This window comes from Ovis canadensis, chromosome 22 (assembly GCF_042477335.2).
Source record: "Ovis canadensis isolate MfBH-ARS-UI-01 breed Bighorn chromosome 22, ARS-UI_OviCan_v2, whole genome shotgun sequence".
NCBI classification, from domain to species: domain Eukaryota; kingdom Metazoa; phylum Chordata; class Mammalia; order Artiodactyla; family Bovidae; genus Ovis; species Ovis canadensis.
The window spans coordinates 20,473,721-20,501,235 of NC_091266.1; the positions used below are offsets into that span (position 1 = coordinate 20,473,721).

The 27,515-nt window shown below is 35.8% G+C and overlaps 1 protein-coding gene and 1 non-coding gene across 6 annotated transcripts in view; one reads left to right on the forward strand and one right to left on the reverse strand.

Moving 5' to 3' along the window:
- The window catches only part of PCDH15 (protocadherin related 15), a 1,084,160-nt gene that overhangs the window by 599,659 nt on the left and 456,986 nt on the right, over nucleotides 1–27,515 (forward strand). The gene's annotated exons all lie outside the window — the stretch shown is intronic.
- On the reverse strand, nucleotides 415–487 carry TRNAC-ACA (transfer RNA cysteine (anticodon ACA)). Its single transcript has one exon. It is a non-coding gene; the product is annotated as a tRNA-Cys (tRNA).

Below are 27,515 nucleotides of genomic sequence, written 5' to 3' on the forward strand. Positions count from 1 at the left end.
ATTTCATCCCAAAACAATGAATTTCACCTTTTTCTAAAGTACACACGGAACATTCTCCAAGATATATCACATCCTGGACCATAAATCTAGCCTTGGCAAATTCAAAAAAAAAAAAAATGAAATCATTTCAAGCATCTTTTCTGATCACAATATAGTAAGATTAGACGTCAACCACAGGACAAAAACTGTTAAAAATGCAAGCATATGGAGGCTAAACAACACTTTTCTGAATAACAAACAAATCACAGGAAAAATTTTAAAAAGGAATCAAAATATGCATACGGGAAGTGAAGTCACTTAGCCGTGTATGACTCTTCGCGACCCCATGGACTGTAGCCTACCAGGCTCCTAGGTCCATGGGATTTTCTAGGCAAGAGTACTAGAGTGAGTTTCCATTTCCTTCTCCAGGGGATCTTCCCTACCCAAGGATTGAACCTGGGTCTCCCGCATTGTAGGCAGATGCTTTTACCATCTCAGCTACCAGGGAAGACCCCCAAAATATGCATAAAATCAATGAAAATGAAAACATAATAACCCAAAACTGATGGGATTCAGTAAGAGCAGTGCTAAGGGGAAGGTTCATAGCAATACAAGCTTACCTCAAGAAACAAGAGAAAAATAAATAACCTAACTTTACATCCAAAGCAACTAGAAAAAGAAGAAATGAAGAACCCTGGGGTTAGTAGAAGGAAAGAAATCATAAAAAATTAGGGCAGAAATAAAGACAAAAGAAACAAAGGAGACCATAGCAAACATCAACAAAGCTAAAAGCTGGTTCTTTGAGAAGATAAATGAAATAGACAGACCAATAGCCAGACTCCTCAAGCAAAAAAAGGAGAAGAATCAAATCAACAAAACTAGGAATGAAAATGGAGAAATGATGACAACACATAAATACAAATGACCATAAGAGACCACTATCAGCAACTATATGCCAATAAAATGGACAAATTGATAAATTCTTAAAAATATAACCTTCCAAAACTGAACCAGGAAGAAATAGAAAATATTAACAGACATATCAGAAGAACGGAAATGGAAACTGTAATAAAAAATCTTCCAAAAAACAAAAGCCCAGGACCAGATGACTACACAGGTGAATTCCACCAAAAATTTAGAGAAAACCTATCCTACTCAAACTCTTTCAGAAAATTGCAGAGGGAGGTGGACTGCCAAACTCATTCTATGAGGCCACCATCACCCTAATACCAAAACCTGACAAAGATTCCACACAAAAACAAAGAAAAGAAAACTATAGGTCAACATCACTGACGAACATACATGCAAAAATGCTTAACAAAATTCTATCAAACAGAATCTAACAACATATTAAAAAGATCATACATCATGACCAAGTGGGCTTTATCCCAGGGATGCAAGGATTCTTCAATATTCACAAATAAATCCATGTGCTATACCACAGTAACAAATTGAAAGATAAAAAAAAAATATGATTATCTCAATCGATACAGAGAAAGCCTTTAACAAAATTCAACATCCATTTATGATAAAAAAAAAATTCTGTAAAGAACAGACTTTTGGACTCTGTGGGAGAAGGTGAGGATGGGATGATTTGAGAGAATAGCATTGAAACATGTATAGTACCATATATGAAAAAGATTGCTAGTCCAGTTTTGATGCATGAGAGGGGTGGTCAGGGCAGGTGCACTGGAATGACCCTGAGGGATGGGATGGGGTGAGAGGTGGGAGGGGGTGTTTAGGATGGGGGACACATGTACACCCATGGCTGATTCATGTTAATGTATGGCAAAAACCATTACAACATTGTAAAGTAATTAGCCCCAATTAAAATTAATTAATTTAAATAAAACACAATGATTTCAATAAAGTTTTTCAAATTGTGCCATAAAACCTGTAGTTCTACAGAGGCATCACTTGGACTTCTTCTACAGTTAAAGATAGGACTTCTGCTTTGTATAATATCTAAAATGCATTTTTTTTCCCACTTACTAATTTAGAAAAAAATTGTTATTTACTCTGATTTAAAAAAAGGGATTAGCTGCTAATCGTAAATTATACAGAGAATTAAAGTTTAATTATGCACACTTGAAATTGGAAACCTTCAATCTTTGAAGCCCCATTTCCAGGAAAACAGTTATTAATTTTTTAAAAAATATTTATTTGACTGCATTGGGTCTTAGTTGCTTGTTGGGGACTCAGTTGTTGCAGTGTGTGGGTTTAGTTGATCTGAATCATGTGGGATCTTGCTTTTTGGACCAGGGATGGAACCTGGATCCCATGCATTGGAAGGTGAATTCTTAACATCTGGACCACCAGGGAAGTCCCGAAAGAAAACCATTATTAATTTGATGCATGCTTTTCCAAATAGCTGGATCTTGTTTGAGGCAATTGCATTTTTGTTTTTTTTTTTAATTGAAAACAAACCAATTTATTCTGTCCTATGTAAAGCTGAAGCATTACTTATTCACTGGGCCTCACAGAATCTACTGGCGACTTGTTTAAAGGGATCCACAATTGGGAAACACGAATCACTACGTGTTGTCGTTGTAGGTGCAGATAATGTGGTTTGGAAGTGATTATAGGGATAGGATGTATTCTTGAGTCACATGCTTACTCTTTAACTAAGTTGAATAGAACCTGTGGTGGTTAATTTTATGCGGCTCCTTGTCTAGGCCATGGTACCCAGGGATTGAACCCATATCTCTGGCTCTCTTGAATTTGCAGGCATTCTTTACAGCTTTGATCCCTGGGTCAGGAAGATCCCCTGGAGTAGGAAATGGCAACTCACTTCAGTATTTTTGCCTGGAAAGTTCCATGGGCAGAGGAGCCTGGTGGGCTACAGTCCACAGGGTCACAAAGAGTTGGACATGACTGAGCACACATTCATTTTAATTAGACTATGAGTAAAACAGATTACTCTCCGTAACATGGGAGGAGGTGTCCACATTCTATCAATTGAAAGTCTTAAGAAAAAAGACTGCTGCTGCTGCTGCTAAGTCACTTCAGTAGTGTCTGACTCTGTGTAACCTCATAGACGGTAGCCCACGAGGCTCCCCCGTTCCTGGAATTCTCCAAGCAAGAACACTGGAGTGGGTTGCCATTTCCTTCTCCAATGCATGAAAGTGAAAAGTGAAAATGAAGTCACTCAGTTGTGTCCGACCCTCAGCGACCCCATGGACTGCAGCCTACCAGGCCCCTCCGTCCATGGGATTTTTCAGGCAGGAGTACTGCAATGGGGAAAAAAAGACTGATTTCACCTCAAAAAGAAGAAATCCTGCCAGCAGACGGCCTTTGGATTCAAACTCTAACATCATTTCTTCCCTGGGTCTCCAGTTTGATGACTTGCCCAGCGGATTTTGGATTTGCCAGCCTCTACTATCGCAGCCTGAGTCAATTCCTTAAAATAAATCTCTCTCTCAATTTTTGCGTGACACTATAGATGGAGAGAGAGATAAATAGATAGGTAGATAAACAAACCTATATAATCCCCCAATCTCTGTCTTTCTCTTACTCTCAGTATGAGTGGTAATATACATACATATCATATTGGTTTTGTTTTTTTAGGACAACCCTAATAAACAGCCCCTAATGAAATTGTGTTTAACTGGCAAAAGTAATTTTTCTAAGAAAGCAGGCATATTGTTAAGAATGGGAAGTGTATTCTGGGCAAATGAAAACCCAAATATGTAAGGCAAATATATAATCAGTCCATCACTAATTCTTATCTAGAGACCTACTATTGCTGTCTATCAGGTCTACCTGAAACTGAGTCAAAATAGTGTTGAAAAGAAGATACCAGATCATCCAGTTTCTCTGCTTCAATGCTCTGATAGCACGTCATTTAACGATTTTAAGTGTCTTCCTATAATGCCTTATCCATTTTTACATGCTTCTTTCTTTACCACTGCTATAGACTGAATGCTTGTTCCACACTCCCCTACCCCCTATTCATATGAGGAAACCTAATCCCCAGTGTGATGGTATGTGGAAGTGTGGAGCCTTTCGGAGGTGATTAGGTCATGAGAGAAGAGGCACCTGAATGGGATTAATGCACTTAAAAAATGAGACCACAGAGAGACCCATCCTCCTTTCTACAAGTGAGAACACAGTGGGAAGAGGCACCTATGAATGAGGAAATAGTCTCTCACTAGGCAATAATTTGACCAGTACCTTGTTCTTAAATGTTCCAGCCTCCAGAACTGTAAGAAATGAATTTCTGATAGCTATACGCTTTCCTGTCCTATTTCCTATCTTTTATATGACATGCCCTTTCAGCCAAGGGGATGGACTTCCCCGGTGGCTCAGACAGTATAGCGTCTGCCTACAATGAGGGAGACCTGAGTTCAATCCCTGGGTTGGAAAGATCCCCTGGAGAAGGAAATGGCACCCCACTCCAGTACTCTTGCCTGGAAAATCCCACAGACAGAAGATCCTGGTAGGCTACTGTCCATGGGGTCGCAAAGAGTCGGACTCAGCTGCGTGACTTCACTTTCTTTCAGCCAAGACTGTATGCCTCATCTGCTTCTTTTGGCAATGTTCTCTTCTGGTAGTTTCCTGACTAGCTATTCTAGTCATTTGGTTTCAGTTCAAGTGTTACCTTTTAAGAGAAGCCTTCCCTGATCACACAGTTAGTAAGAATATAGCCTGTTTTCCTCATGAATTTGATAATAAATGACCTTGTTTTATTTTCTGCAGGCAGGTTTGCTACCTAAAAATTTAAGTTTAATTGATTGATATCTGTCTAATATCTGTCCTCAGAAATGTAGATACCATATGAATAGGAATCTTGCCTATCTTTTTTCCTTTCTTACCTCAAACTCCTCAAACAGTTCCTCAAAGGTAGGATACCCAGTAAATATTTACTTATTTAAAATAATTTGAAATTTTCCTTTTCATGATTATGTATCTTACTTTATAAATAGCTGCCTAGAAATATTAGCTGCATAGTATGTCTTTGTATAAAAGTACTTAATTTTTTAATCTACTTTATATCTGGGAATACTGTATAAAGTATTACTTGAAAAGCGTTTTTATGTTTAAAAGAAGAACTACATCAAATTTATTTTTCTGTCAGAAATATATTTTCTTCTGGTATGTTTTATTAGCAAAATCGACTTTATATCATATATTTCTTAGTTATGTTTCTCTTGACTGAAATGAATAATTAAGTATATAACAACACATTTTAAAGTTTTAAACACGTTGAGACTTCTGTGTAGCCTAAAGATAATAATAAAATGGGTAGTACAACTCAGTGAGGCCACCACAAAAATACTGATGGCTGAGTTAATAATAGTAGGAAAAGTGATCAATACAGCTTGTAAGATTATTCGCATCAGCTTTATTCTTTAGAAACTATAAGTATGTGGAGTTGGCTTTTTGGTGAAACTTCTAAAAGCATATTATTTCTCTACTACAATAACTTTATACCTATTTGATTTGTAGAAGGTCTGTTACAATCTCTGTGACTTTTATTTTGTTTATTAGTATCATTTGCAAAGATACACAAAGTACAGAAAGAAATAGACCATGGACAAAAGAGCTGATTTATTTACTTTCCAGATGATGTCAGTTCAAGATGCCTTCAAGACCTTTGAAGAAAATCTTATAAAAGCCAAGGTCAAATCCTGCCCCTGCTTCTGCTTTCCCTTCCTACAGTCCATTCTTCATGCAGTAGTCAGAATAATCTTTTAAAAGCATAAATCAGTTCAAATTAGCTTCTTTCTTAAAATACTCCAGTGGCTTCTGATTATGGTGAGAATAAAACCCAATAGCAGAATATAGCTTACAAGGCCACACTCATGATTTAATTCTTCCTACCTGTTTGCTCCTATATTGTCAGGACTTTGATCTTGTTCCTTGGAACTTCTGAGTTTCTTCTCAAGTCTAAGTTTTTGCTGGTTACTCAGTTATAAACACTAGTCTCAGTTATTCAAATGTCTGGCACGTTTTTATCAACCAAATACAAATTTCATCAAAAATAGCATGACCTCAAAGAGACTTTTTCTGACAACCCTTCCTAAGGTTGATCTTCAAAAAACAACAATGAGAAATTCATATAGATTAATAGATGGATTTTATTTGTTTTCAGTTGCTATAGAAAGACAAATAAAATTGATAATAGCTCTGTTATATTTTCAGTGATATTTCCTTAGGGCTTACAGCTAATTTATGGCAATGTTGATGATTTAAGATGAGGTGATAATGTAGGTTAGTAAATAATACACAAAATAACTTTTCATTTTAATGAAATGGAAAAAAACTATTGATATTTAGTTAATAAAAAAATTATTGCAGGTATTTGAAACATTTATATTATATTGTCCAAGAGTTGTAGTAAACATCCAAATAACAGTCCCCAATCAGTAAAAATTTTGGCTGTCAACTTATCTGAAGGTGTATAGGATGAAAAAAACACTCCTAAAAAAGTTACTCTTAAGGTGACATTTCACATGAGAGAAAAAGGAGGAAATACAGAATGATTTAAGTATGTCTCTGACATGAATTGTCTCTTTAATGTGTTCTGAGGATCATATAAAAGAGTTTGTATTTATCAGCATGGCATGTATGTGTCGTGTTCAAGAATTATTTTAAACATTGGTTTCTAATCAGAATGCTTATTTCTCAGTCTGTTTGCTTTGATCTGATGTGTCAGAAAGAAGAAGCATCATGGATTATGCACTAAATTTATAAATATTTTTGTGTTCAGAAACAATTTTACATTGCAGAGTGTTTAAAGTGTGTATATCAGATTGACAACTCACATTAGGTCCTTATAAATTGTGTTTTGTTGTGTATACTGCAAAATATCCTTCTTATAAAGCATGTGTGATAAGACTTTCAGATTATGACTCATGTAATGAGATTGTTAATATGCATTTCCAGCCCCTACAATTCTGATCCCATATACTTTGAATGAGAACTGGGGACTTGAAGTTTCAACCCTAGGGGTTTTTGATTCATATGTCCAGGATGAGGCCTAACGATTTGCCTTTATTTTGTTTAATATAGGAATTTTAAAAATATATAAAAAAGGTAGAAGAGTATCATGAATGCCCATGAACTCATTCCTCAGTGATACATTCATGAGCATGCTTGGTTTAACTGTATTTCCTCTCATGTTTGTTCACATTATCTGAAGTGCATCTCCGATATTACATCATTTTATCTAAATATGTTAATATGTACATCTTGAAATGATAGGTAATATAATGATACTATAAAAGAAATTAAAGTTGGGTATTTAAAAAATTATGTCATTTGGAGGATTATTTTCCATTTACAGTCATTACAAAATATGGTCTATGTCCCCTGTTTTGTGCAATACAACCCTGAGTCTAATCTAAACCCAGTAATTTATAGCATTCACTACCCTATCTCTGTATTTCCCCCTACCCCTGTAACCCCTAGTTTGTTCTCTATATCTCTGAATCTGTTTTTTTTCCTGTTCACTATTTCTTTGATTCTAAATATAAGTGATATCATATAGCATTTGGCTTTTTTTGTCTGACTTATTTCATTTAGCATAATACCCTCTAAGTCCACCGATGTTGCTACAAATGGAAATATTACATTCTTTTTTTTTGTCACTGAGCATTATTCCATTGTATTAATATACCACATCTTTATCCATTCATCTGCTGATGGACACTTAACTTGCTTCCATATCTTGGCAATTGTAAATAATGCTGCTAATGAACAACAGGATACATATATTTTTCAAATTAGTATTTCTGCTTCTTTCAGATATAGACCCAGGAGTGAAATTGGTGGCTTGTATAGTAGTTTCATTTTTAGTTTTTTGAGAAACCTCCGTATTGTTAGTGGCTGCATGGATTTACATTCCCACCAAGAGTATATAAGAGTTGCCTTTTCTCCACATCCTTGCTGGTATTTATTTGTTTCCTTCTTGATAATAGTCATTCTGACTGGTGTGAGATGATGTCTCAGTGTGGTTTTGATTTGCGTTTCCCTAAAGATTAGTGAGCATATTTTCATGTGCCTTTTACACATATGCATTTCCTCTTTGGAAAAATGTCTATTCAGTTCTTCTGTACATTTTTTTTATATTGAGTAATATGAGCTGTTTATATATATGGATATTAATTCCTTATCAATCACATCATTTGTAAATATTTTCTCCCATCTATAGGTTGCCTCTGTTTTGTCAACAATTTCCTTCACTGTGCAAAAGATTTTAAGTTTAATTCAGTCCCATTTGTTTATTTTGTCTTTTATTTCCTTTACTTTAGGAGATAGATTCCCCCAAATATTTCTGCAATTTACATCAAAGAGTGTTCTGCCTATGTTTTCTTCTAGGAGCTTTATAGTATCTGGTCTTACATTTAGTTCTTTAACCAATTTTGAGTTTATTTTTGAATACGGTGTTAGAGAATGTTCTAAATTCACACTTTTACAAGTAACTTTCTAGTTTTCTCAGCACCACTTATTGAAGAGACTGTGTTTTCCCCACTGTATATCCCTGCCTCCTTTGTTGTAGATCAATTGGCCATAAATACATAGGCTTATTTATTTCTGGTTAAGACAATGTGAATTTAACACCTTTGAAAACTGAATTATACTCTGTTTTGACTGACATGAGAATATGCTATTATTTTTATTACCTTGATAAGAGAATATTTCTAGTGTTTGCTATGAAATTTATTTCTTTAACACGTGAAATATTACTTTTGATTAAGGAACGGAGAGTTACCTGCAATTACATAATAGTTGTATGTTGGCACTGGCAATAGTTAAATTACAGAGCAACATCCTTCCAGATTTATTGGTCTCTTTTATAGATGATAGTGCTAAAATTATCCTTCCCAGTATACAGTTATCTTGGCACTTATTATAGCTAAGTACAATTTTAAAATACTACACTGAAGAATATTAAAATACCACACTGAAGAATAGTCTAGTCAAGGCTATGGTTTTTCCAGTGGTCAGGTAAGGATGTGAGAGTTGGACTGTGAAGAAGGCTGCGTGCCGAAGAATTGATGCTTTTGAACTGTGGTGTTGGAGAAGACTCTTGAGAGTCCCTTGGACTACAAGGAGATCCAACCAATCCATTCTGAAGGAGATCAGCCCTGGGATTTCTTTGGAAGGAATGATGCTGAAGCTGAAACTCCAGTTCTTTGGCCACCTCATGCGAAGAGCTGACTCGTTGGAAAAGACTCTGATGCTGGGAGGGATTGGGGGCAGGAGGAGAAGGGGACGACAGAGGATGAGATGGCTGGATGGCATCACTGACTCGATGGTCGTGAGTCTGGGTGAACTCCAGGAGCTGGTGATGGACAGGGAGGCCTGGCACGCTGCCATTCATGGGGTCTCAAAGAGTCGGACACGACTGAGCGACTGAAATGAACTGAACTGAATTGAAGAATATTATAAAATAAATTGTAAAACAGAAGGTCAACTTCTCCTAGAGGCAGATTCCACTCCCATTTTCCACCCTAAACGCATTTAGTCATGAATTAGTGTTGTTATTGACAACATGGAGTTCATTCCTAGAGAATATTTCAGAGATAATAATTCTACTTTAAAATAGTATGTTAAATGTTCCAGAAAGGATATTCATAGAATCAATTTTTATTTTTTCATTGAGTTAAGTTTTGCTAAAATGAAGAGTATAAATTGTTTGGGAAACAGAATCACTGCCTTACTCATAAACCATTTATTTTATATATTTTTAGTCATGATTCCAGGTGGTGTTTTTTAACTGTGGGTGTTTCTGGAATTTCTGTTGTCTTACTTTTCATGCTGTTGTGTATTAAAGCTGATGTTATAGCAAATTTGTAAAAGAAGGTTACAAACCTGTTGTTAATATAAGAAATTTAGCCTTACTTCACAAACTGAAAGCAATTCATTTAAGTAGGGTGAGATTTCTCTACCCAATTATAGACAAGTTTGTGTTCCTACATGTAATTAACTGTAAATTAAGTTTTGGAAAACCTGACATAACAGCAAGGTAAAAATCTACATGAAGCATTCAATAATTTGTAAACATATATTTTAAAAGTTAGAAAACCATCCACTCTTGTTTTAAGCAAAAGTATTTTTAAAACTTTTTAATACTTTGCTTAACTTTGAGGGTCATATTAAGATTCAGTTAGGCAAACACTATGATTTTATACACAGACTATGTACTATACATCCCATGATTACTTTATATTTGTTATGTCTATAGACCAGCAAAAGTTGAGAAACAGGACAATTACTTAGCTTAAGATGCTGATGTACAAGACCCCTATCCTGCAGGAGCATCTATAAAAACAGACAATGACACTTCCTTGAGGATAAGGGAATGACCAATAGAGTTGAATACTATATAAAATATGACTATAGAAGTTGAAAAGGAGTGTGAGAAAAGAAGAAAAATATCATACATATGATGGTAATGTATGGCTTCAAAGCAAATATAGGTTTGATGCTAAATAGCAAGAGGTGGAAATGATAATAGCATTGTATTAGACCACTCATCCCAACATTTAGCAGTAAAAGAAAGAAATTTGAAAATCAAGAGTCAAGGGTCGAGATTATGGGTCAGAAACAAGGACTTGGTAAAGACAGTAGAAATAAAGGAGAGAAGGATCTGTGGAATAGAGACCCGACAACTGTCTTTTAAGATGGCTAGTTATAGTTAAAGGCATAGGTTAAAAAAGGTCTTCTATTTCACTAAGCTATTGTAGAAGTTAAAAAAAAAATAAGAGCATGCTAATTAATTTCTAACAAAAATATAGAATACACATAAATAGACAATCTTAATTCATTTTGCAAAACTATTTAGAAGGAAGTCAAATTGAGGACTATATCAAATCCTGTGACCAGGTAGATGACCTTGATTTTAATATTTTGAATTTAAAATGGCTATAATCTACAAAGTTCCTTATCATAAGTAAAAGGTAGGGGAATGAGAATTTTAAACATATTTTCAATGTAAATGTGTGATAAGTGATGTGATGGCTTAATGAAACAGTGATCTTGCATTAATGTCATTGTAATGACATATGTCTTTCAGTCATGTCAAAATAAGTTTTGATGAACTAATAATTTCTAGAAAAATCTCAAAATAACATTGAAAGCTTGATGTTCTATATTTCTTTTTTCTCTCCCTTCCTTTTTTGATAAATCACATGTCTACTACATGCAGTTGCTGATAACTGTTTTAAATAAATGTCACTGTAAACAAGTGAAGCATAAAAAGGTTAAAATTATAAAGATGTGAGTTCCAGGTAATTAATTTTTATATATCTGAGACTGTTCTAAGAAGGGCAGTGATAATTAAAAGAAACAACTGGTAATTACAATGGGAAATTAAGTGAGATTTGAGAAGGCAGACAGTACCACATCCTCTTTGAAAAATATGTGCTTTATCTGGAAATAGAAATGAAAGTTGTCTTTCATGCTGTACCATATTGGGATAGCAAACAAGTAGAATATTGATTTAAAATAGTAAAATAATTTCTTATTATTTAAAACTAATAGTATTCAATACCCTTCTCCACTGCAGAATTTTCTCACAACTATAACCTTTTTTTGAAGTTGTAAGTTTACAAAGTTATTTAATGTAGCATAAAACTACATACCTATATTGGCAGAGATGAAGTAATTTAAAGTAAATACTTTAACAACATATTTAAAAGTTAGAATCATCTTTATCCCAATATACTTAATTTTGTCATGCAAACAAAAGGAATGGCTTTACCAATTGAACCTGCTGCTGTGTTATGGAATTTATTTTCTTAATATAAATTTATTTATTTTAATTGGAGGTTAATTACTTTATAATATTGTATTGGTTTTGCCATACATCAACATGAATCTGCCACAGGTATACACGTGTTCCCCATCCTGAACCCCGCTTCCTCCTCTCTCCCCACACCATCCCTCTGGGTCATCTCAGTGCACCAGCCCCAAGCATCCAGTATCATGCATCGAACCTGGACTGGCGATTCATTTCACATATGATATTATACATGTTTCAATGCCATTCTCCCAAATCATCCCACCCTCTCCCTCTCCCACACAGTCCGTAAGACTGTTCTATACATCTGTGTCTCTTTTGCTGTCTCGCATACAGGGCTATCCTTACCATCTTTCTAAATTCCATATATATGTGTTAGTATACTTTTTGGTGTTTTTCTTTCTGGCTTACTTCACTCTGTATAATAAGCTCCAGTTTCATCCACCTCATTAGAACTGACTCAAATGTATTCTTTTTAATGGCTGAGTAATTGTGTATTTGTACCACAGCTTTCTTATCCATTCATCTGCTGATGGACATCTAGGTTGTTTCCATGTCCTGGCTACTATAAACAGTGCTGCGATGAACATTGGGGTACACGTGTCTCTTTCAATTCTGGTTTCCTCGATGTGTATGCCCAGCAGGGGAATTGCTGGGTCATAAGGCAATTCTATTTCCAGTTTTTTAAGGAATCTCCACACTGTTCTCCATAGTGGCTGTACTAGTTTGCATTCCCACCAACAGCGTAAGAAGTTCCCTTTTCTCCACACCCTCTCCAGCATTTATTGCTTTTAGACTTTTGGATTACAGTCTTTCTGACTGGTGTGAAATGGTACCTCATTATAGTTTTGATTTGCATTCCTCTGATAATGAGTGATGTTGAGCATGTCTTCTTTGGAGAAATGTCTATTTAGTTCTTTGGCCCATTTTTTGATTGGGTCGTTTATTTTTCTGGAATTGAGCTGCAGGAGTTGCTTGTATATTTTTGAGATTAGTTTTCTGTCAGTTGCTTCATTTGCTATTATTTTCTCCCATTCAGAAGGCTGTCTTTTCACTTTACTTATAGTTTCCTTTGTTGTTCAGAAGCTTTTAAGTTTAATTAGATCCCATTTGTTTATTTTTGCTTTTATTTCCAATATTCTGGGATGTGGATCATAGAGGATCCTGCTGTGATATATGTCAGATAGTGTTTTGCCTATGTTCTCCTCTAGGAATTTTATAGTTTCTGGTCTTACATTTAGATCTTTAATCCATTTTGAGTTTATTTTTGTGCATGGTGTTAGAAAGTGTTCTAGTTTCATTCTTTTACAAGTGGTTGACCAGTTTTCCCAGCACCACTTGTTAAAGAGATTGCCTTTAATCCATTGTATATTCTTGCCTCCTTTGCCAAAGATAAGGTGTCCATAGGTGCGTGGAATCATCTCTGGGCTTTGTATTTTGTTCCATTGATCTATATTTCTGTCTTTGTGCCAGTACCATACTGTCTTGATGACTATGGCTTTGTAGTAGAGCCTGAAGTCAGGCAGGTTGATTCCTCCAGCTCCATTCTTCTTTCTCAAGATTGCTTTGGCTATTCGAGGTTTTTTGTATTTCCATACAAATTGTGAAATTTTTAATTTTAATGTTATCCAGAACTGTATATATATTTAAGTATTTTAACCTTTCTGGCTTGTATTCAGCTTTTTGCTTACTATAGAAAACAGATCTTTTATTTCCATGTATTTTCTATATTATATTATTATAACTCAGTTTGTAAGGGCATGTTTTACTCTAAATTTTACGTTTAAAACTATTTAGAATTTTATTCCTATTTTTCAGAGATTTACCCATATCCTATAATTCACTATGGTCACAGATTCAATTCTTACTCAATTATATATACAACCAAAAGACCTTGTTTCAGCAATATTCTGCAAAGCCTTTGTAACAAATATACATATTGTTCAAATGATCGTGATTAGTTTTGTTTGGGATCCTTGAAATTTGACGCTACGAAAGCTCTTTGCAGGTGACTGTGGTAAAATTCAATTTTCCTTCTATTGTGAAAATATTTTTCCTTTGAAATAAATATTTATTTTTTTCCATTATCATGCCAATCTTAAATAAATTTGATGGATTAGATATTAAATATTGAATATTTCATTTTTCCCCTTTTCTTTACAAAAGACATTATGTTTTTGCTCATTTTCAGAGATGACTTCAAGATGGTTTCCCCATGGTAACTATTTTGTGTAGAAATATCTCTTGGCAAATACCATGCAATTATGTTATCAGCTAAATAGCTTGTCAGTACTGCAAGCAAACAGACCGATAACAGAAAATTTGCAAGCTTGGGAAAGATTTACATTTGTAGAGAAATGAGAAATATACTTCACTCTTCCCTTCAAAACAAACAAGTATGATACTTTTATAGGTCCCAATAGTTACAATACAGGTTTAAAATTCTCTTTGTGATAATCTTATCCTGAGTGATTAGGTGAAAGGAAAGCACATGTCAGTCTGAATTTGGAGAAATGTTCAACAAACTTGATCATGTTTAAATAACCTTCAAGCCTATTATACAGAGTGAAGTAAACTAGAAAGAAAAACATCAATACAGTACACTAACACATATATATGAAATTTAGAAATATGGTAATGATAACCATGTATGTGAGACAGCAAAAGAGACACAGATGTATAGAACACTCTTACGGACTCTGTGGGAGAGGGAGAGGGTGAGATGATTTGGGAGAATGGCATTGAAACATGTGTAATATCATATATGAAACAAATCGCCAGTCCAGGTTTGATGTATGATACTGGATGCTTGGGGCTGGTACACTGGGACGACCCAGAGGGATGGTGCAGGGAGGGAGGAGGAAGGGGGGTTCAGGATGGGGAACACGTGTATACCTGTGGCAGATTCATGTTGATGTATGGCAAAACCAATACAATATTATAAAGTAATTAACCTCCAATTAAATAAATAAATTTATATTAATAAATAAATAAACTTGAATAAGAAAACAAAGTGTCACTGAAAAATGTCTAGAATTAAATATTGTTTTGTTTTCAATGTAAAGTTATCCAGAAGTAACTCTGTATAAGTAAGGAAGTCTTGACCAATGAAATTGTTTGACTTCTCTAAATAAAGAGAGCAACTGAGGCAATAAAAATTAGATATATACTCTTCTGTTTCTGAAGAAAGAAGAGCCCATCAATGAACAACAATTCCCACCTTCTGATTTTGACTCCTTGAGTGAATCCCATTTATTAAAATAAAGGAGTGGTCAGAGAATGTGGAAGACATTTTAAGAGACGTGAGTCCCGAATAGAGAATGAAGCTTATTCAGTATACATCCTGCTTGTTCAGATGATAGTTTTGGACTCATTTTGATACCAAAGACTTCTATCAGAAAAAAAAAAAAAAATCCAAGCAAATATATCTAAACTGAAATTGCATTGAATCTATAGATTGATTTGGGTAGTATACACATTTTCACTATATTGATTCTTCCGAATCAATAGTGTTAGTCCCTCAGTCGTGCCCGACTCTGTGCGACCCCATGGACTGCAGCCCATCAGGCTCTTCTGTCCATGAGATTTTCCAGGAAAGGATACTGGAGTGGGTTGCCATTTCCTTCTCCAGAGGATCTTCCCAACCCAGGGATCAAACCTGGGTCTCCTGCACTGCAGGCAGATTCTTTACTGACTGAGCTACAAGGGAAGACCCATTTTGATACCAAAGACTTCTATTAAAAAACAAACAAACAAACAAATCCAAGCAAATATTTCTAAACTGAAATTATATTGAATCTATAGATTGCTTTGGGTAGTATTCTCATTTTCACTATATTGATTCTTCTGATTCTTGAACATGGTGCATTTCTCCATCTATTAGTGTCCTCTTTGATTTCTTTCACCAGTGTTTTATAGTTTTCTATGTATAGGTCTTTAGTTTCTTTAGGCTGATATATTCCTAAGTATTTTATTCTTTTTGTTGCAATGGTGAATGGAATTGTTTTCTTGATTTCTCTATTTTCTCATTATTAGTGTACAGGAATGCAAGGGATTTCTGTGTGTTGATTTTACATCCCGCAACTTTACTATATTCATGGATTAGCTCTAGTAATTTTCTGTGGAGTCTTTAGGGTTTTCTATGTAGAGGGTCATGTTATCTGCAAACAGTGAGAGTTTTACTTCTTCTTTTCCAATTTGGATTCCTTTTATTTCTTTTTCTGCTCTGATTGCTGTGGCCAAAACTTCCAAAACTATGTTGAAGAGTAATGGTGAAAGTGGGCACCCTTGTCTTGTTCCTTGTTCCTTGAAGGTGAAATGCTTTCAATTTTTCACCATTTAGGATAATGTTTGCTGTGGGTTTGTTACATATAGCTTTTATTATGTTGAGGTATGTTCCTTCTATTCCTGCTTTCTGGAGAGTTTTGATCATAAACGGATGTTGAATTTTGTCAAAGGCTTTCTCTGCATCTATTGAGATAATCATATGGCTTTTATTTTTCAATTTGTTAATGTGATGTTTTACATTGATTGATTTGCAGATATTGAAGAATACTTGCATCCCTGGGATAAAGCCCACTTGGTCATGATGTATGATCTTTTTAACATGTTGTTGGATTCTGATTGCTAGAATTTTGTTGAGGATTTTTGCATCTATGTTCATCAGTGATATTGGCTTGTCATGTCCTTTTTTTATGTGGCATCTTTGTCAGGTTTTGGTATTAGGGTGATGTTGGCCTCATAGATTGAGTTTGGAAGTTTACCTTCCTCTGCAATTATCTGGAAGAGTTTGAGGAGGATAGGTGTTAGCTCTTCTCTAAATTTTTGGTAGAATTCAGCTGTAAAGCTGTCTGGACCTGTGCTTTTGTTTCCTGGAAGATTTCTGATTACAGTTTCAATTTCTGTGCTTCTGATGGGTCTGTTAAAATTTTCTGTTTCCTCCTGGTTCAGTTTTGGAAAGTTGTACTTTTCTAAGAATTTGTCCATTTCTTCCACGTTGTCCATTTTATTGGCATATAATTGCTGATAGTAGTCTCTTATGATCCTTTTTTATTTCTGTGTTGTCTGTTGTGATCTCTCCATTTTCATTTCTCATTTTGTTGATTTGATTGTTCTCCCTTCATTTCGTGATGAGTCTGGCTAATGGTTTGTCAATTTTATTTATCCTTTCAAAGAACCAGCTTTTGGCTTTGTTGATTTTTGCTATGGTCTCTTTTATTTCTTTTGCATTTATTTCTGCCCTAATTTGTAAGATTTCTTTCCTTCTACTAACCCTGGGGTTCTTCATTTCTTCCTTTTCTAGTTGCTTTAGGTGTAGAGTTAAGTTATTTATTTGACTTTTTTTCTTATTTTTTGAGGTATGCCTTGTATTGCTATGAAGTTTCCCTTAGCACTGCTTTTACAGTGTCTCACAGGTTTTGGGTTGTTTTGTTTTCATTCATTTCTATGCATATTTTGATTTCTTTTTTTATTTCTTCTATGATTTGTTGGTTATTCAAAAGTGTGTTGTTCATTTTTGAGATTAGTTGTTTGTCAGTTGTTTCATTTGCTATTATTTTCTCCCATTCAGAAGGCTGTTTTTTCACCTTGCTTATATTTTCCTTTGTTGTGCAGAAGCTTTTAATTTTAATTAGATCCCATTTGTTTATTTTTGCTTTTATTTCCAGTATTCTGGGAGGTGGATCATAGAGGATCCTGCTGTGATTTATGTCGCAGAGTGTTTCGCCTACGTTCTCCTCTAGGAGTTTTATAGTTTCTGATCTTACATTTAGATCTTTAATCCATTTTGAGTTTATTTTTGTGTGCGGTGTTAGAAAGTGATCTAGTTTCATTCTTTTACAAGTGGTTGACCAGTTTTCCCAGCACCACTTGTTAAAGAGATTGTCTTTACTCCATTGTATATTCTTGCCTCCTTTGTCAAAGATAAGGTGTCCATATGTGTGTGGATTTATCTCTGGGCTTTTTATTTTGTTCCGTTGATCTATATTTCTGTCTTTGTGCCAGTACCATACTGTCTTGATGACTGTGGCTCTGTAGTAGAGCCTGAAGTCAGGCAGGTTGATTCCTCCAGTTCCATTCTTCTTTCTCAAGATTGCTTTGGCTATTCAAGGTTTTTTGTATTTCCATACAAATCTTGAAGTTATTCAATATACAAGCAACTTATGCAACTCAATTCCAGAAAAATAAACGACCCAATCAAAAAATGGGCCAAAGAACTAAATAGATATTTCTCCAAAGAAGACATACGGATGGCTAACAAACACATGAAAAGATGCTCAACATCACTCATTATTAGAGAAATGCAAACCAAAATCCAATGAGGTACCACTTCACACCAGTCAGAATGTGATCCAAAAATCTGCAAGCAATAAATGCTGGAGAGGGTGTGGAGAAAAGGGAAACCTCCTACACTGTGGGTGGGAATGCAAACTAGTACAACCACTTTGGAGAACAGTGTGGAGATTCCTTTAAAAATTGCAAATAGAACTGCCTTATGACCCAGCAATGCCACTGCTGGGCATATACATTGAGGAAACCAGAATTGAAAGAGACACATGTACCCCAATGTTCATCGCAGCACTGTTTATAATAGCCAGGACATGGATCAACCTAGATTTCCATCAGGAGATGAATGGATAAGAAAGCTGTGGTACATATACACAATGGAGTATTACTCAGCCATTAAAAAGAATACATTTGAATCAGTTCTGATGAGATGGATGAAACTGGAGCCGATTATACAGAGTGAAGTAAGCCAGAAAGAAAAACACCAGTACAGTATACTAACACATATACATGGAATTTAGAAAGATGACAATGATGACCCTGTATGTAAGACAGCAAAAAAGACACAGATGTGTATAGCAGACTTTTGGACTCAGAGGGAGAGGGAGAGGGTGGGATGATTTGGGAGAATGGTATTGAAACATGTATACTATCATGTAAGAATTGAATTGCCAGTCTATGTCTGATGCAGAATACAGCATGCTTGGGGCTGGTGCATGGGGATGACCCAGAGGGATGTTGTGTGGAGGGAGGTGGGAGGGGGGGGTTCATGTTTGGGATCTCATGTACACCCGTGGTGGATTCATGTCAATGTATGGCAAAACCAATACAGTATTGTAAAGTAAAATAAAGTAAAAATAAAAATTAAAACACACACACACACAAAAGTGTGTTGTTCAGCCTCCATATGTTGGAATTTTTAATAGTTTTCCTCTGTAACTGAGATCTAATCTTACTGCATTGTGGTCAGAAAAGATGCTTGGAATGATTTCAATTCTTTTGAACTTACTGAGGCTAGATTTATCGCCCAGGATGTGATCTATCCTGGAGAAGGTTCCATGTGCGCTTGAGAAAAAGGTGAAATTCATTGTTTTGGAGTGAAATGTCCCATAGATATCAATTAGGTCTAACTGGTCTATTGTATCATTTAAAGTTTGTGTTTCCTTGTTAGTTTTCTGTTTAGCTGATCTATCCATAGGTGTGAGTGAGGAATTAAAGTCTCCCGCTATTATTGTGTTATTGTTAATTTCTCCTTTCATACTTGTTAGCATTTGTCTTACATATTCCGGTGCTCCTATGTTGGGTGCATATATATTTATAATTGTTATATCTTCTTGGATTGATCCTTTGATCATTATGTAGTGTCCTTCTTTGTCTCTTTTCACAGCCTTTGTTTTAAAGTCTATTTTATCTGATATGAGTATTGCTATTCCTGCTTTCTTTTGGTCTCTATTTCCATGGAATATATTTTTCCAGCCCTTCACTTTCAGTCTGTATATGTCCCCTGTTTTGAGGTGTGTCGCTTGTAGACACATATATAGAAGTCTTGTTTTTGTATCCATTCAGCCAGTCTTTGTCTTTTGGTTGGGGCATTTAACCCATTTACGTTTAGGGTAATTATTGATAAGTATGATCCCATTGCCATTTACTTTATTGTTTTGGGTTTGAGTTTATACACCCTTTTTGTGTTTCCTGTCTAGAGAATATCCTTTAGCATTTGTTGAAGAGCTGGTTTGGTGATGCTGAATTCTCTCAGCTTTTGCTTGTCTGTAAAGCTTTTTATTTCTCCTTCATATTTGAATGAGATCCTTGCTGGGTACAGTAAACTGGGCTGTAGATTATTATTTTTTTTTTCATCACTTTAAGTATGTCTTGCCATTCTTTCCTGGCTTAAAGAGTTTCTATTGAAAGATCAGCTGTTATCCTTATGGGAATCCCCTTGTGTGTTATTTGTTGTTTTTCCCTTGCTTTTTTAACATTTGCTTTTTGTGTTTCATCTTTGTTAATTTGATTAATATGTGTCTTGGGGTGTTTTACCTTGGGTTTATCCTGTTTGGGACTCTCTGGATTTCTTGGACTTGGGTGATTATTTCCTTCCCCATTTTAGGGAAGCTTTCAACTATTATCTCCTCAAGGATTTTCTCATGGTCTTTCTTTTTGTCTTCTTCTTCTGGGACTCCTATGATTTGAATGTTGGGGCGTTTAACACTGTCCTGGAGGTCTCTGAGATTGTCCTCATTTCTTTTAATTCATTTTTCTTTTTTCCTCTCTGATTCATTTATTTCTACCATTCTATCTTCTATTTCACTAATCCTATCTTCTGCCTCTGTTATTCTACTGTTTGTTGCCTCCAGAGTGTTTTTGGTCTCATTTATTGCATTATTCATTATATATTGACTCTTTTTTATTTCTTCTAGGCCTTTGTTAAACCTTTCTTGCATCTTCCCAGTCCTTATCTCCAGGCTATTTATGTGTGGTTCCATTTTGATTTCAAGATTTTGGATCATTTTCACTATTATTATTTGGAATTCTTTATCAGGCAGATTCCCTATCTCTTCCTCTTTGGGTTGGTTTGGTGGGCATTTCTCCTGTTCCTTTACCTGCTGGGTATTCCTCTGTCTCTTCATCTTGTTTATATTGCTGAGTTTGGGGTGTCCTCTCTGTATTCTGGCAGTTTGTGGAGTTTTTATTGTGGAGTTTCCTCACTGTGAGTGGGGTTGTGCAGGTGGCTTGTCAAGGTTTCTTGGTTAGGGAAGCTTGTGTCTGTGTTCTGGTGGGTGAAGCTGGATTTCCTCTCTCTGGAGCGCAATGAAGTTGCCAGAAATGAGTTATGAGATGTCAATGGATTTGGAGTAACTTTGGGCAGCCTGTATATTGGAGCTCAGGGGTGTGTTCCCGTGTTGCTGGAGAATTTGCGTGGTATGTCTTGCTCTGGAACTTGTTGGCCCTTGGGTGGTGCTTGGTTTCAGTGTAGGTCTGGAGGTGTTTGATGAGCTCCTGTCAATTAATGTTCCCTGGAGTCAGGAGTTCTCTGGTGTTCTCAGGGTTTGGACTTAAGCCTCCTGCTTCTGGTTTTCAGTCTTTCTCATTTTTTCAGTAGTCTCAAGATTTCTCCTTCTATACACACCATTGATAAAACATCTCCTTTCGAAGACAATGCGCTGCTTTTCTGGGTGCCTGATGTCCTCTGCCAGAATTCAGAAGTTGTTTTGTGGAATTTACTCAGCGTTTAAATGTTCTTTTGATGAATTTGTGGGGGAGAAAGTGATCTCGCCGTCCTATTCCTCCACCATCTATATGTTATGGAATTTAAAGTTGAGATCTTAATAGTTTGTCCAGAAAAAGATGTCCAAGTTAGGATGCCTGGCTATTTTTAACATGCATTTATTTTGTACTATTTATGCTAATATATTTATTGTGAACCTAGTGTCTAATCAATATTTTATGTTAATGTTAATTTGTTATTTGCATTTATTTTGCCATTTACTAACTTTCATTAGCAGAGAAAGTCTAGGGTCATATTTAAACAGAACAACTTAGAAGTAAATTCAAAGTCGTGTCTTACTGTATTACAATCCTTGAGATATAATAGGTAAATGCAGAGAACTATAAATGAGATATGTTGAAATGAGTCTCAAACTACAAAGAATTTAGTGCAAAATTTTTGAAGTAGAAAAAAGATCATGTAGCATTCTAACCAAATAGAATAATATGAGAAAGGTAACCTAGAGCTAAGCCACCATCCTCATCTGTGTTATTTCCATAGTTTTGTAAATTCAGAAATTTCTTTATTTTCAAGCAGCTGTCAACGTGATCCTATTACATACAATAGACTATATAAATAATTAGAGTTAAAATTTGTAATCTAAGCAACCATCAGCAGATGTGACAGGGTGCTTACATAACATGATTAATGTAAATAATGCTGTAATAATACGACACTGGGGCTTCCCCAGTGGCTCAGTGGGTAAAGAATCTCCCTGAAATGCAGGATAGGCAGGAGACCAGGTTTGATGCCTAGGTGAGAAAGATCCCCTGGAGGAGAAAATGACAACACATTGCAGTTATCTCACCTGAAAAATCCCATGGAGAAAGAAGCCTGGTGGGCTATAGTTCACAGGAGCACAGAGTCAAATGTGGCTGAGCAACTAAGCAAGGGGAATGTAATCCCTCCTAATCAGAGAAGTTGTAGTATTATAAAATTATAATAGTGATCATAGTTTCCATTGGGAATAACAGTAATAATAGCTAACTGTTAATAAGCACTTATTGTTTGTATCTTTGGTGGCTCAGCAGTAAAGAATCTGCAGTGCAGGAGACATAAGAGAGGCAGTTTCGATCTTTGTGTTAGGAAGATCCCCTGGAGGAGGAAATAACAACCCACTCTAGTATTCTTGCTAGGAAAACCCCATGGAGAGAAGAGCTTTGCAGGCTACAGTCCATAAGGTGGCAAATAGTTGCACGTGACTGAGGGACTGAGCATGGCATCATGGGAATGCACAGATCCCTTCTAGTTTCTGATTTCACTTAACTTTGGATGTAATCCCAGAAGTGGGGTTACTGGATCATTAGTTTTACTTTTAAATTTGAGGAACCTCCAAGTATGGCATCAGTTCAGTTCAGTTCAGTTTAGTCGCTCAGTTGTGTCCGACACTTTGCGACCCCATGAATCGCAGCATGCCAGGCCTCCCTGTCCATCACTAACTCCTGGAGTTCACTCAGACTCAAGTCCATCAAGTCAGTGTGCAATCCAGCCATCTCATCCTCTGTCGTCCCCTTCTCCTCCTGCCTCCAATCCCTTCCAGCATCAGAGTCTTTTCCAATGAGTCAACTCTTCTCACGAGATGGCCAAAGTACTGGAGTTTCAGCTTTAGTATCATTCCTTCCAAAGAAATCCCAGGGCTGATCACCAGAATGGACTGGTTGGATCTCCTTGTATAACATTTCCTATATATTCCAAGGATTTTCCATAGCAACGGTACCAACTTACATTCCTACCAACAGTGCACAAGGGTTCACTTTTGCTCGTATTCTCACATGAACAACTTTTAATGTAGCTGATGTTCATTTGTAAATCTTATTGAAAAAAAAATGTCTATTCAGATCTTTCACCCATTTTTTTTTTGGTTATAATTTTTTGCTCTTAAGTTCTAGGAGTCCATTTTAGATATTAACCTCTTATAAGGTATATGGTTTGCAAGTATGTTCTCCCATTCTATAGGCTGTCTTTCCATGTCGTGGATTGTTTCCTTTAATTTGTAGAAGCACTTTAGTTTGATTCCTCACTTATCTATTTTTGCTTTTGTTATCTATGCTTTAGTGTCATATTCAATCAGGTCAATGTATGGCAAAACCAACACAATATTGTAATGTAATTAGCCTCTAATTAAAATAAATAAATTTATACTAAAAATATAAAAAAAAATCACTCTGAAGTCCAATGTGAAGGAGTGTCTTATGTTCTTTTCTTCTAGGTTTTATTTTAGGAGTTTTACAGTTTCAGGTCTTATATTTAAGTTTTTATATGCATTTTGGGTTAATTTTTGTGAGTGATGTGAGATATGGATCCAGTTTCATTCTTTTGAGTGTCGCCATTCAGGTTTCCTAACACCATTCATTGAAGATTCTATCATTTCCTCAATGAGTATTTTTAACTCCCTTGCAAGGATTGAACATGTGTGTGTGGGTTTGTATCTAGGCTCTCATTCTGTTCCACTGGTCTCTGTGTCTGTTTTTATTGTGCATCGTCCACAGTTTTCATGATCAGTCACCTGTTCAGATGCTACGAAATTTCTGTTTTAGATGAGATCATGGTGTGATTCAGGGTGGTGGTATGACCATAGACAAAGTTTCTATTTTAGGTGCAGTTCTTCCATGTGTAATAGCCTCATTAAATGCAAAACAAGGAGGCAGTTTTGCCTTCTGCCTAATGCCTGTACCTGAGGTGGTGGTTCTTGAGGCCAGCCCTGTCTTTCTTGCTTCAGCAGCAATGAAAATTATGCTGGGTCCTGTGATGCACCACAACAGCAGCTCTCTTTGAGGGAGATGCAGCAATGTCTCCTTCCCAGGGGGCTTCAGCAGCATTGGCCTTTGGTTACTTCAGTGGCAAAGCTATTGGTGTCTTTTGGAGAGCACACCTAGAGGTCTATGCTGATGAATATTATGGATAAATGCTAGGGAGTTCTTCTCTGTGAAAGCTGCCTTTATATACTGAATGTTAACTATCCATAACTGTTATGGAAGCTGTTGAAGTCCTCAACAGCAAAGGCTACCAGGATCCTCCGCAGAATAGGCCACTGGAGACTGAGATGGCACCGCTGCATGGCTGACTGTCACAGCTCCCACTATTCTTCACTCGTCCTTGCTCTTACTGACATCTCAGCCATGCCATTTTCCCCTGCCGTATGTCCACGGGTCATTCTTGATGTTTTGCACCACTGTGTTGCTGTAGGCTCTAAACTGTTCTCGTGAGTTCTACCAGAGCAGTCTTCACTTGTGGATGGCTATTAAGGTTTGTGGGGGAGATGAGGGCTAGTATCTCCTGCTCTGCTTACTCTATTGATGTTACCTTGTGTGTTTTCAATTAAAAAAAATGTTTTTTGTCAATGTTAATTTTTTTTCCTTTTTAAAAATGTTTATTGGAGTATAGTTGATTTACACTGTTGCATTACTTTCTGCTGTACAGCAAAGTGAATCAGTTATACATATCCATATATCCACTCCTTTTTAGATACTTTTCCCATGTTGTTCGTTACAGAGTATTGGGTAGAGTTGCCTGTTCTAAACAGTAAGTTCTTATTAGTTATCAATTTTATTTTTTTAAAATATTTTATTAGAGGATAATTACTTTACAGTATTGTGCTGGTTTCTGTTATACATCAACATGAATCAACCATATCTATATACAACCTCCCTCTTGAACCTCCCTCCCATCTCCTACCCTATCCCACCCCTCTAGGTTGTCACAGAGCAATGAATTGAGCTTCCTGTGTCACACAGCAATTTCCCACTTGCTATCTATTTTACGTATGGTGATGTATATGTTTCCATGCTGTTTTCTCAATTTGTCCCACCTTCTCCTTCCCCTACTGTGTCCAAGTCTTCTCTTTATGTCTGCATCAATGCTAATTTTTGATGGTTATGACAGAGTCAGAAATGCTGACAATTTTTACATCTATTTTGTTTTCACTAAACTTGCTGATGTCGCTTCTTGACTGCAGTACTTCGTAATTTCTTTTTAATGTCTATGTCGACAACATTATTGCCTATAAATAATGATGTTTTATATTTTCTTTCTGATCTGTATGTCTCATTTCTTATATGGTTAATGTCCTTAATACTAAACTGATATAATTTGTAGTACTGCATTACTTTATTACAGTATTACATTACTACATTACTTAATTTTGGATTATATCTCCTGTAGAGGTCTACGTTGTGTTTACTTGATAACATCATTGAATAATCATTAAGTTAACAAAAAACACTGTCTCCTTTTCCTCAAAATATTCCGCTGTCATACCTTTGTCACTGGCAATGAAAGTTACTTGAAATCATACCAGGTTCATTGTGCATACCCCAAAATATTTTCCAAGAAATATACCCCAAATTAATTTCCAAGAAAGATATTGTATGTCTTTAGTTGATTTCTGTAAACATTGGTAATCCAATTGCATGGAAATAGGAAGTTGTCTTAAAATATTCAACAAAATCTTACTCCCTACTTTCATCCATAAATAATATTTTTAGAGTTAAAGGATTATACTTTAAAACATTTTTACAGTAGCAATTATCTATTGATTTTACTTAAAATGTATTATTATCATCAAATTATCATATCTGATACAATGAGTTTAATATCATTTGTAAGAATATTAAATTAGACCACAAACAGTAGTGTATATAAGTAATGAAAGAAGACACTTCCCCACTGTTGTTGAAACAGTGAGAGCCCCGAGTGATTTGATAGCTATATAATTAATCAAATAATAGATTATCTAATTGACTCTGAGTGAACTATAAACAGAAAATATGTCTATAGATATAAACAAATTTAAAATTATATTCTCAGTGCTCCATGGACTTTAAATGCTATGATGACCACCAAGCATGATTTTAAATGATGATTCACATTTCTTTGCTATTGGGTAGGAAGTATGGTAGCAGGTTTTCTTTCTTATGTTGGAGTAAGACTGGTAAAATCTGGCCCAGCTGCTGCTAAATCGCTTCAGTCATGTCCGACTCTGTGAGACCCCACAGATGGCAGCCCACCAGGCTCCCCCATCCCTGGGATTCTCCAGGCAAGAACACTGGAATGTGTTGCCATTTCCTTCTCCGGTGCATGAAAGTGAAAAATGAAGTAAAGTCGCTCAGTCATGTCCGACTCATAGTGATCCCATGGACTGCAGCCCACCAGGCTCCTCTGTCCATGGGATGTTCCAGGCAAGAGTAGTGGAGTGGGGTGCCATTGCCTTCTCCAACAATCTGGCCCTAAAAATGATAATTAGATTGTGTGGTGGGCATCTGTCAGAGGTAAGGATTTTTATTTCTGTTGGCATGTGCCCCTAAAATATACAATACTCTACGATAAAGATGCATGATGCATGTAATTTGAGATGTGAGAATAAAGAGTGTGAGAAGCATTACATTTGATTTATTTATATCTGATCAACTTCCTCTATTGGTTAAGTAAATAATGACAAGGAACTGCTAAGTAATGCTTGCTAAGTCTAATACTTGGCTAAAAATAAAGACTTATACCCATGGAAAAATATACATGCTGGTGGAGGGGAGAGGTGAATCCGATCAACATTTTATATTTGTATATAAAAACATCACATATTAATTTGAATGAAATATAAACAATTAAAATTGCTGTATTAATAAATAGCTAGTTTTAAGAGAAGGTCAAATTAAAATCCATTGTCTGACTATTCTTTGCTCAAAATGTCACTTTTTGGAAAAACTTAGCTGTTTGCATGGATTTCAATGATAAATATCATAAACTCTTATTTCTTTCCATAATATAGAGGGCATTGTAATCATATATAATGATCTAGAACCAAATATACAGATGTCAACTGATTTATATATTCATTGTCAGCGTAATTAAAACCAAAAATATACACTAGCATTATCAATAAAGTATCAGTATAAAAGAAATTATATCAAATTATAGTTCTATTTGGGTGCCCCTGGTGGTGATATTGGTAAAGAACCCATTGTCAGTGCATGAGACATAAAAGTCAAGGGTTCAATCCCTGGGTCAGGATTATCCCATGGAGGAGGGCATAGCAATCCACTCCAGTATTCTTGCCTGGAGAATCCCATGGAAAGAGGAACCTGGCAGGCTACAGTCCTTGGGGCTGCAAAAAGTTGGATACCACTAAAGCAACTTAACATACCTGTAGTTTTATTTAAAAAAAAAGGAAAAACAAAACAAAACACTACATCTAAATGGTGTTCCTTTTAGTATCATCTACTTTTAAGGATCATTGAAAAT